At 43.7% G+C, this 10092-nt stretch overlaps 1 long non-coding RNA gene across 1 annotated transcript; it reads right to left on the bottom strand.

The window, feature by feature from the left end:
* Window positions 1-488: 488 nt before the first annotated feature.
* LOC144096940 (uncharacterized) lies at window positions 489-8274 on the bottom strand. Its single transcript, XR_013306877.1, has 3 exons — window positions 8184-8274; window positions 4104-4158; window positions 489-748 (listed from the first exon to the last, which is right to left on the bottom strand). It is a non-coding gene; the product is annotated as an uncharacterized LOC144096940 (long non-coding RNA).
* Between the last annotated feature and the right edge of the window lie 1818 nt (window positions 8275-10092).

Raw genomic sequence — 10092 nt, 5'->3', positions numbered from 1 at the left:
GCATGAAGCAAAGTCACACCCTATTGTGCAGGCCCGATGCCCTCAGGAAACGGAGCAGTGGATGGCAGGCCTTCACCGCCGACGATCGCCGCAGCCACTATCCGACAATATTCATCTCCGTCAGTGGGCGTGAATCTAGAGGCTCTAACGCACAGCATAGAGACTGCATTTCAGCACTGTATGCACGATATGATGCACACAGAGTGTCTGCTGTGGTTTCGTCGCACCTGGAGATACGTGTGCAAGGCTATCAGTCATCCTAAAAAAAGGAGGACTGGTTTGTGAATGCCATCAAGGTACAGACAACACAACGAAGTTTCTTCTCGGCGCGGTAGGCCAGGTGAAAGTGAGAGCTGTAGGTCAGAGTACAGAGGTTGAAGATGTGGGTCGGAAAACTGGCGGCAATTACAAGCCACAAGCGCGATCTCCCGAGAAAGTGTTTGAAGGCTACTTGCGGTGTACATCTCTTAAAGGACGAATATACTTAAACACTACATCATCAATATCTTTTTTTTACATACGTGCGTTCATGATCGATGTCTTCGCTTCAACGTACCTATCATGTCTCACATAAGTAAACTAACCGTTTATTAATTTCCTAGAAATATTGAAGGTAGCGATGCGGTCTGGCGTTGTGGCCACCTCTTGTCGGAGTGCAGAAAAATTGTCCTTTAGGGCCTCTTCCCGGCTTGACACCGCACCTACAACCTGGACCGCATGAAGACAATCTTCCTTGTCCAGCAGGACACTAAGTAGACGAAAAGAAAGCAGGCAGGTAAAAGCTCTCTAGAGAAATATATTCAAATTCAAAAAGTTCTTTATTTCTCAGAGAGAAAAGGCCCCTGGGCAATAATCTACTTATAATGTATCTTGACTATGCCCGGAGCCCTTTACATGGAACCAGACAGCATACAGCACTCATAACTAATAAAGAATAAACTGAAACTATAAAAAACAATCAAAGTTCAATGCTTACGAAATGAAAAATAAAACATGCCAACCATTTTTAGCAGTGAAATCAGATTGAAATTGGACAATGTTACGCAAAAGAACATACAAGAAATAAAAAACGTGAAACATCAATATCAAAAATCATGAACACAATGCGACTAGCATTTAAGAATTAATGAAGACCTAAATACAACAAAAAAACGTTATATATTACATAACTGAGCAGTGTATAGTTTGCTGTTAAGATACTATGTTGCATTGAGGACGACACAAAGTATACCGCATCGGACATTCAAGAGATGTGCGCCATTATCCTTAAAAAGTGCCTCTGTTGTGCTTTTGGTAGGCAGTGCGAGGGTGTGTTCATGTAATGCTTGAGGAACGTCCCCTGTACACCGCTACCACTCAAAACAAATGTTCCTTTTCTCATCCGAGCTATAAACGTGCCTCTGATAGTGTCATCATATTTTTGTCAGCAATATATAGCTTTTATAAAATGAACTCAATAACAAACTTGTTTTCTCTGGGCTGGTGCACTTACCCGACATATAATTAACCAAAAGCAAGTCGAAGAAAAAACATAAATAATGGGCAAGCAGTTCAGAGTAAGACACGATCCAATGCCGGAAATCATATGGTCCATTTAAAAACAGCATGACAAGTTGCACAGAATTCCTTTTTTAAGAGTTCACCTTGTAGGAACACAGAACTCCGGTAATGTATTAAAGATAAAAAATTTGCTGTCCAGTCCGCGCTACGCCTAGACTGCCCACTCCAGGGATGCAGATGTGCATAATGCGCCGTGTTTTGTTTTTGTTTTTGTTTTGTTTTCATGCTTAGACACCGGGCGTTCTCAGCAAACAAACGTTTATGCACCCGTTTGGTTTCGTTTCGCTTATCTTTGGCGCCGTTGTACAGGACGGCGAGCAAATTTTTTCGAGATTTTGATGCTGTGGTGCTACCGAGTGTCACGACCAATCGACCCCGCCGCGCGTCCAATCCAGGCGGTCGTGCTGTGCATTGAACCTGGCGCTTCCTGTAACGCCGGACTACGATGAAAGGAGTTAGAAGCGTTCGGCGGCGTCAAACAACCGCACATCTCATCCGACGACATATTTATTATTGTGTACATAGTTTTTGTGTATATTACCTCTTCCCCTATCCTCTCTCTCTGTCCCTTAACCCCTATCATTTCATTTCTCCATTCTGCCTGGTATCATTTATTTCCACTGCCCCAGCTCAGGTGCTTCAGTGTCGATGGCAGGTGCCGGGACTAGCAAAAATCTTTTCCTCCCTTTTAAGCGCAAAGCTTCGCTACGCTAGGTAAAGCAGTCTTCGAATAGGCAGCACAGCGACCTTGTAAGTATATAGCCGTGTATACAGCCGGATAGCCGTGTATGATCATATGTGGTACAGTTATGGTATCGAACCCTTGACCCCTGACCATGACCCTTGACCTATAGTTGACCTTTTACATCGGGTGACCTTTGGGTTGACCTTTGACCTTAAGAAGATCCGATGCGATGGTATGAAGCCACGTGATGACATCCGATGGGGGTGTCGTAAGACCGTGTGATACCGCGTGATAGCCACGTGGTCGTGTGGAAACATATAGAACGGATGTCGCGAACGTGTAGCGGAGCTGCCATGGACGAGCCTCAGAGCTTAGCTAGCACCCTTGCTTTGCGCTGATTTCCAGGGTTAGCCAAGTTAAGCCATTACCAATTTTTCGGGGTGGTCGCAGTGGCGGCTCTCGGAGTGAAAAGCTGCAGCGTTTTCAAGCAGTCTCTCTTTGGTCATCTCGTGAGGATATTTTTTGTCTTAATGATCGGGTGAAATTCATCCCTAAAGGACATCCCAGGCCTGAATGTGACCGCCGTCGATTCTTTTGCAAAAAAAAAAAAAAGTTGCGCTTGTTGGCGACTGTGTGCATAGAGTTTCATCGAAGTACGTTTATCGGTCCAAAATTTTTGACCACTATTTGAAGCTTCCACAAAGAAGCAAAATTTAGCTAGGTACAATAAAAAGTAATATTTTCAAATATCTCACTTTCATTATTCTTTCATTTCACTTGATTAATGAGACCATGTAAGAATTTTTCGCATTTTCTTGGCTCATAAAAGATGAAATAATTCTCGGTTTTAGGCAAATTTTTGCATAAACTTCGTTAACGTGTGAACTGCAATCATTTTTTCCGCTTTTGCCTTTTGCTCTACTTTATGCTAAATCTACTTTAAAATTGTTGATAAGAGTATTTTTTAAGAAAATTATTTCCAGTGTTCCCGAAATGCCAATTTTCCTGAGATGCTGAGAAAGCCTCAAGGACGCGTTGCAGCTATCGAATTCCCATAGTTTGGTTGTTAGCCGCTGGCTTAAGACAACACTTCAGGAGATGACGGCCGGACTGATGTACTGCAATGAGTGCAAGTGAAATAAGCTGGTCGTTGGCAAACATTGTATCTGTGCCCTTGTTTTTCGCACGTACTGGAAACTTTTGTTCTGGTACAACCTGGAAAGAGCTACATAGTATACGTAATTCGGCATAAATCGCACTCGCTGCAATAAATTGCTGTTTGCGTCAGCCAAAGTGTCGTTTCTTTGTTCCCTCAGAGGAAAGCAAGGCATGAACATGTACAAGGTGCAGTTTATTCATGAAAAGACTGTAAATCATATTCCTAAGCGATGTTACAGAGTGAACGCAGGCAGTATTTTAAAACAGAATATTACTACTTTCAATACTATTAGCCTACTACATACAGCGACTTTTTTACAAGTAGACGCGCCGATTTATCGTTTTTTCGACAAAATTCCGCTGTTTATGACCCACAGCTCGGCAGTGAAATATATCATTATATCAGCCCTAAATAAGTGCACAGAAAAGAGTAACGCTCTTAATCAATATTTTTGTCAAACGGATATTTGCATTGTGCTATTTTCTGAACGCACTCTATTATTGTATTTAAATTCTAAATCACTCTTTTCTTCTCTCGATTTCTTCCTGTGGCCACGAATTTGTCATCATTGGAACACATTAACACTACGAGTTGTTACAATAGTGCTACTTGCTGATTACTCTATTAGTAATTTCAACTTCTCGCCTGAAGGCCTCTTTTTCATTTTGTATAAAAAAAAAAGTTCGACAGTTAATTTACCAAGTGCCGACACCCACTTGGAGACCCTGGGGGATACCTGAAAGGAACCCCGCATCTGAAAAAAAAAAGGGGGGGGGGGGGGGGGTAAATTCAGAGTTTTCACATTATATTATCGCTAAAAACTTTCATTGTATTTTCTTTTCTTGTGAGTTCGTGGCAAGAGCAAAATCAATCTCTTCAAAACCCTTGTCTCGCGAGCGGCATATGTCGCTTTCGTTCAGCGAAATCCTAACATTTTGTAACCAAGTTTAAATTTCAGAGTCGTTGACTTCGATGCACTTGTGCCAAGCAGAACGCATAGTTTTTGAAGATGCATACTGTCACATGGCTACAAGGGTTTTTGAACAGGGCAGAGCCCAGCATGTCATTTTGGATCACTGACGCACACGCACGCACAAAATACTTGCACATAAACACATAAAATAAAGAAAGGAGGCCGCAGAGAAGTTTTTGTGCCACAACCTTTTTTTTTCTTTTTTTTTTGTGCATGTGTGTTCCTGTCCCTATTGCAGCCATTCGTTAGACGAACATGTCCCAAATAAGTGACAGAAATAATAGCGCAATAAGTGGCCCGCAAGACGAAATGAGTGACGTATACAGCACTGAACTTTCGATTACAGCTTTTATGAGCGCACGATGAAGAAATTAGATTTCCCCGCGCTGGTTAAAACCGCGTAAGGAAAAAAAGAGCAAATGAGGTAGGCATCCTTCGTTTCATTCGCACAGTGGAGTAAGAAGGACAGAATAAAGAAAAACTACAATCATAAATACGAAAATTCAAAGGTCCAAAAAAACCTGACGCACTATCATAGCAATCACAGGACCACTGTTAGGAGGCTCTGTCCAGCTCGAACCTAAAAGACCAGCGACGCCTGGTGGACCGGGCGAGAGCTGATGCAGTCCTCATAGGGGTCCTGGACTAGAGGCTCCACCAAATCCGCACAAGATGCTTCGCACGACTCAATAAATGTTTTGTTTTTTCATCCGTTCAGTCATCCTACTGTCCGCCTCGTGCCTGAACAGAAAAAATCCACTTTTTTATGGCATGATTTGACGTTTGTTTACGCAGGCTGATTTATTGATTTTTCCTTGACTATATGCGTGTGCTGCACTATACTCGGCCAGCCGGACGTCACACTACTAATATGAGAGCTGAACTAAAGGAATTTTATCCACTCAACGTACATTATTTCTTCTCCAAGTAAAGCAATTTTGCGCAAGCGATTGAGAGTCATGAACGGTACACAGCTCTCATCCCTCCGTATGCGGTAACCCTCCCCCGCGGTCTTACCCGTGCAGAGGAGGTTGCGCTTAGGAGGATCCGGGTCTGGGTTGCCCTCACACCAGCCGTCACTCGGAAGTGGCTTCAGTATCGAGAAATGTTTCCTCGGCCAGGGTGTCCGATATGTAAACACAAGGACATTGGGGCCGACATTCATCACTTACTGTGGGACTGCCCAGCTCTCAAGCCTACAAGGATCCGGCACCTGAATGTAGCGGGTCTTTCACCAAGCAACCCTGCTTCATACATTGCCTGGACGCAGGGACCGTACCATCGTTCTCTACTGGACTTCATCAAATCAGCTAACCTTTTTCCATTCATTTAATCACTGATACATATTTCATCACATCTTCACCCATTATTGATGTTCTGAGGCAATAAATTTCGCTTAAAAAACAACTTGGTGTAACCGCCCCCAGATTACAATATAGAGGTTGCTCTTCCCGAGCCCCCTCTCGCGGCCAATCATTAATTTAGCTTCCACCTGTCACGGTGGGTGTCTTCGCTGCGATTTTTCGTGCATTTTTCGCTCCCACCTTACAACGCCGAAGACTACACCGGCATTTCTGGGACACGGGCGCGTTAACCCTGTCGCGTTGACATGTGCAGGAATTATACGCCGCCATATAATGCTGTCCAACAATGGTGGGCAGCTTTTGCTTGGGCAAGGCAAGAGGCCTTGGAAGACGGCCTTGGAAACGATATAGGTCAGGTTTTTGCCACTACGGTAATGTGCCTCAAAATTTGAGACCTTGTTGTAGAAAATAGCCACGTGACGACTATTCAATTTACATCTAAAGTGCGCATTATTACTGAGTGTGTATAAAAAAAATCTTGCATTAATATTTGAACACATCTAAGGTGCGTTTCTGTGGGGCACCCGAAATTTTCGAACCTGAAATGGAGAAAAATCGAGTTTAATGCTGTTATGAATTCTTAGCAACGATGGAAGTTAATGATAACTGTTTTTTAAAGCGGTTCGTGACTTGGGATCAAACATGGATCTGCCACTTAGGCCCCGAGTGCAAGGTGCCCTGCAAATAAAATGATTCTTATTTGCCGTTCAATCTCACCGTAGCACCTGCAAGAAAGACCATGGCCACAGTACTGCTTTGGAATTTAATTGTACGCTGCAGACTGATTACCTTCCAGCTAGAACAACGATAAGAGGAGCCTATTCGGTTCAGGTGACCCTCTGATGGTTTGAGGTGAGCAAGAGGGTAAAAAAATTTAATTGGTTTTCCGGAAAGGAAATGACGCAGCTGTCTCACATATCTCGGTGGAAACCCGAACCGTGCCATAAGGGAAGGGTTAAAGGAGGGACTGAAAGAAGAAAGGAAGAAAGAGGTGCCGTAGTGGAGGGCCTAGAAGAATTTAGGGAAGCAATCTTAACACTGCAGTGTTACGAAGGTAGTGTCGTAGAAAATCTGGCATTGTTGGCGTCGTCACCATCGGCGTCGTTGACCGTGAGCTAAAAATCCACAAAAAAAGTTAGGCAGGGTTTGACCGCGGTTATACCCAAAGGTCCAGCGATAGCATTTTCGCAATGGCCCGGGCAAAATTTTGGATGTCGCCATCGGGTCGAACACGCTCCATTATGGTTGGACATCGATCTTGGCCCAAATCGGCCAAGGTCAATTTAATCAGTTTGTCAAAGTCAATCTGCTGCTATGCTGTACTTCTCAAGATTAAACCGAGATCAAATCAGGAGAGGAATGGTAAGCGAATTTTGCGTTCAGTAGAGCTACCGCTCTGATATCCCCAGTTAAGCAGCCTCGTAGGCATGTGGGCCTCCTATGTCACGTTACTTTGTGACGTCTTCACGACCTGCCCATCGTGGCAGTTGTCTGTTAATTAAAGATTGCTCCTGCGAGGTTGCCTTGGAACAGCAACCACGGTCACACAAGGCCCACCGCTGAGAGCACCTGCCATCGCAGGGCAGTGGCGCATCGCTTAACCGCTGCACCACCGTGCCAGGAGGGGTGTGAGGATACCCAAGCGTCTATGAATCTTAAGTAGAGAAAGACCACTTCTGCATATATGGGTATTAGCCCATTAGCTATCGGGTCATACCCTTAAGGCGGAGCTTAAGTGTTCCCTCAAATATTTTACCGCATCTTAAGATGTCCTAGCCCACACCCAGCACTCTGCTTGAGAAGCTGTGTAAGACAGCAGGTTTCCGTTCGGCAGGCGCCCAGCCTGTTCTCCGTAGATTTTCTTTTAGTGACTTCTTTCTAAAGTGACTTCTTTTAAAGAAGCACCCTTGACGACACCATTAATCGATAATGATAAGCTCTGATAGGCTATAGAGTGCTATTTACAGGGGTGCAACAGAAGATTTTTTTTTTCTCTCGTCAGAAATAGGAAAACTGTGAAAGCGATGTGTGAATGGCGTTTGGATTCTGGGGGAGTGAACTCAAAAAAAAAAAAAACTCTTCACGCCTGCTTTTTTACGTCTTTGTTAGGCTACTACTAAATGTTAGGACATTACTAAATGATCGTCGCATCTCACTCTGTAGCTGCGAATTCTACAGCAATTGGTGCATTCTATTTCATGATGATGATGATGATGAATATTTATGGCGCAAGGGCAGCTTTGGCCAAACACCGACGTGACAGAAGGTAGTTTTCTAGTTTAAAAAACTGTATTCTAATTCTGCAGAATTTTACTGCAGCTCTCTTATGATTTGAAGATCGTTCTTTGTAAACACTCCTATAATTTTTTTTCATGTTTTCGTTATCGTTAAATGCTTATTCAAGTAAACTACAAGTATTAGCTGATAAAGCATGGTACTCACTCTGAAGCTATAACCAAGGCTAATTATAGGACACACATGCAGCACAGCGTCGACTTCATCTCAAGAGTTCGTAGCTCGCACACAAGTGAGCATCTGTAATGATTGGACAGGGCTGCTGTGCATTGAACTTATGAAATTAGCATCTGTTTCCAATGCATGCGCATTTATTCTACAGCTGTCCTTTACTTTTTTTGGCATGATGTGGCGTTTCACGTTCCCCAATTCACTTTGATATGCCTGAGCTGCAGAAATATAAGTATACCAAGACCATTAAAAATTCTTGCCTGACAACCTAATTATCTTCTGCAAGCGCGCAATCTTAGAATCATTGTTAAGCATTTTTCTTTTCTAATCTATAGATATTTTTTGTGCAGATAGCCGTAAAGACGTCAGAATACTCATTTGCTGGAGGCACGGCACTGAAATTTCCATTTTTTATCTGCACAAGCTGAAAGTAAGCATTAACGTTGTCAGCCACTTACTAGGTCGCTTCGATTACTAATATAAATATTCTCTAGGTTTTCATTTTTGTTATTATTATGTCAAATTTTTCTTAATTCACGTGTAGTTAGCAAATTAGTTTCGCGTATTCGTTTTTGCACGTCAGTCATAGGATTAAAATGCGGTGTTGCATATTCTGAGCTTCACGCACTAAAGTTGTGCAGCATTTCAAGCTGTTCCCTTGCATTCTTTCAACTGATTTCTTTTTTCTCGAGCAGCAGTCCGCGAACTTTTTCTTCACATTTTCTAAACGAATGAGTCTATAAAGCCAGCGATTCGGTTTCAAATACTCTCTTTCAAGCATTCTCTTACGACTCTCTTTAAAAACCGTATCTACAATAGTTGCCACACAGGTCTACATAAATAGGTAGTGCACACGAATATCAAATGCCTTTCTATATTCCTGCGGAACGCGTGATTGAAGCGCGGCTAATACCCCGCCGCGATGGCTCAGTGGTTAGGGCGCTCGGCTACTGATCCGAAGTTCCCGGGTTAGAACCTGACCGCGGCGGCTGTGTTTTTATGGAGACAAAACACTGAGGCGCCCGTGTGCTGTGCGATGTCAGTGCACGTTAAAGATCCTCAGGTGGTCGAAATTATTCCGGAGCCCTCCACCACGGCACCTCTTTCTTCCTTCCTTATTTCACTCCCTCCTTTATCCCTTCTCTTACGGCGCTGTTCAGGTGTCCGGCGATATATGAGACAGATACTGCGCCATTTCCTTTCCCCCAAAAAACAATTATAATTATTATTGTTAAGCGCGGCTAGTGGAGGCTTTAACGAAGATTAGTCAAAACTTTTAAAAAGCTGACAGGACGGTTACCACTGCGCAACGCGAGGTTCAGTGAGAACTATTGCGATATTTCTAATTCACGATATATTGAGGTGGACACTATGAGAGCGGCTTCATGTCTGTATGGTTGCCGACCGCTCTTTTTAGTTTTCCACACATACTCATTTTACAGCGATAGCTGTTAAGCTCCCGTCTGGCTTTCTCGTCTTCGTCAGCGTAACCGGTGGGTGCGTTAATCACATTTACTCACCGGGTGCATGTCCTTACGCACAGACCGGTCATTAACGCACCCACCTCATATGACGGTCAACCTGAGTCGCACAACTACGGGTGGCTTAAACTGTTTCGAACAGCCACCTGCCAGTGCAGGGCTGCATCAGTGGTCACGTGACTAAACGCCTAAACAGCTGTCGCTGAAACTCGCGTTACACAGTCGTAACCATCGTGTGAGATTTTTTTTTATTAATTGGTTTTTTTTGGAGGGGGAGGGAAGGAAATGGCGCAGTATCTGTCTCATATATCGTTGGACACCTGAACCGCGCCGTAAGGGAAGGTATAAGGGAGGGAGTGAAAGAGGAAAGGAAGAAGGAGGTGCCGTAGTGGAGGGCTCCGGAA

The sequence above is a fragment of the Amblyomma americanum genome, chromosome 7, assembly GCF_052857255.1.
Source record: "Amblyomma americanum isolate KBUSLIRL-KWMA chromosome 7, ASM5285725v1, whole genome shotgun sequence".
Classification (NCBI taxonomy): domain Eukaryota; kingdom Metazoa; phylum Arthropoda; class Arachnida; order Ixodida; family Ixodidae; genus Amblyomma; species Amblyomma americanum.
The sequence above is the reverse complement of the archived record's forward strand: the minus strand, read 5'-3'. Positions and strand labels throughout refer to the sequence as shown.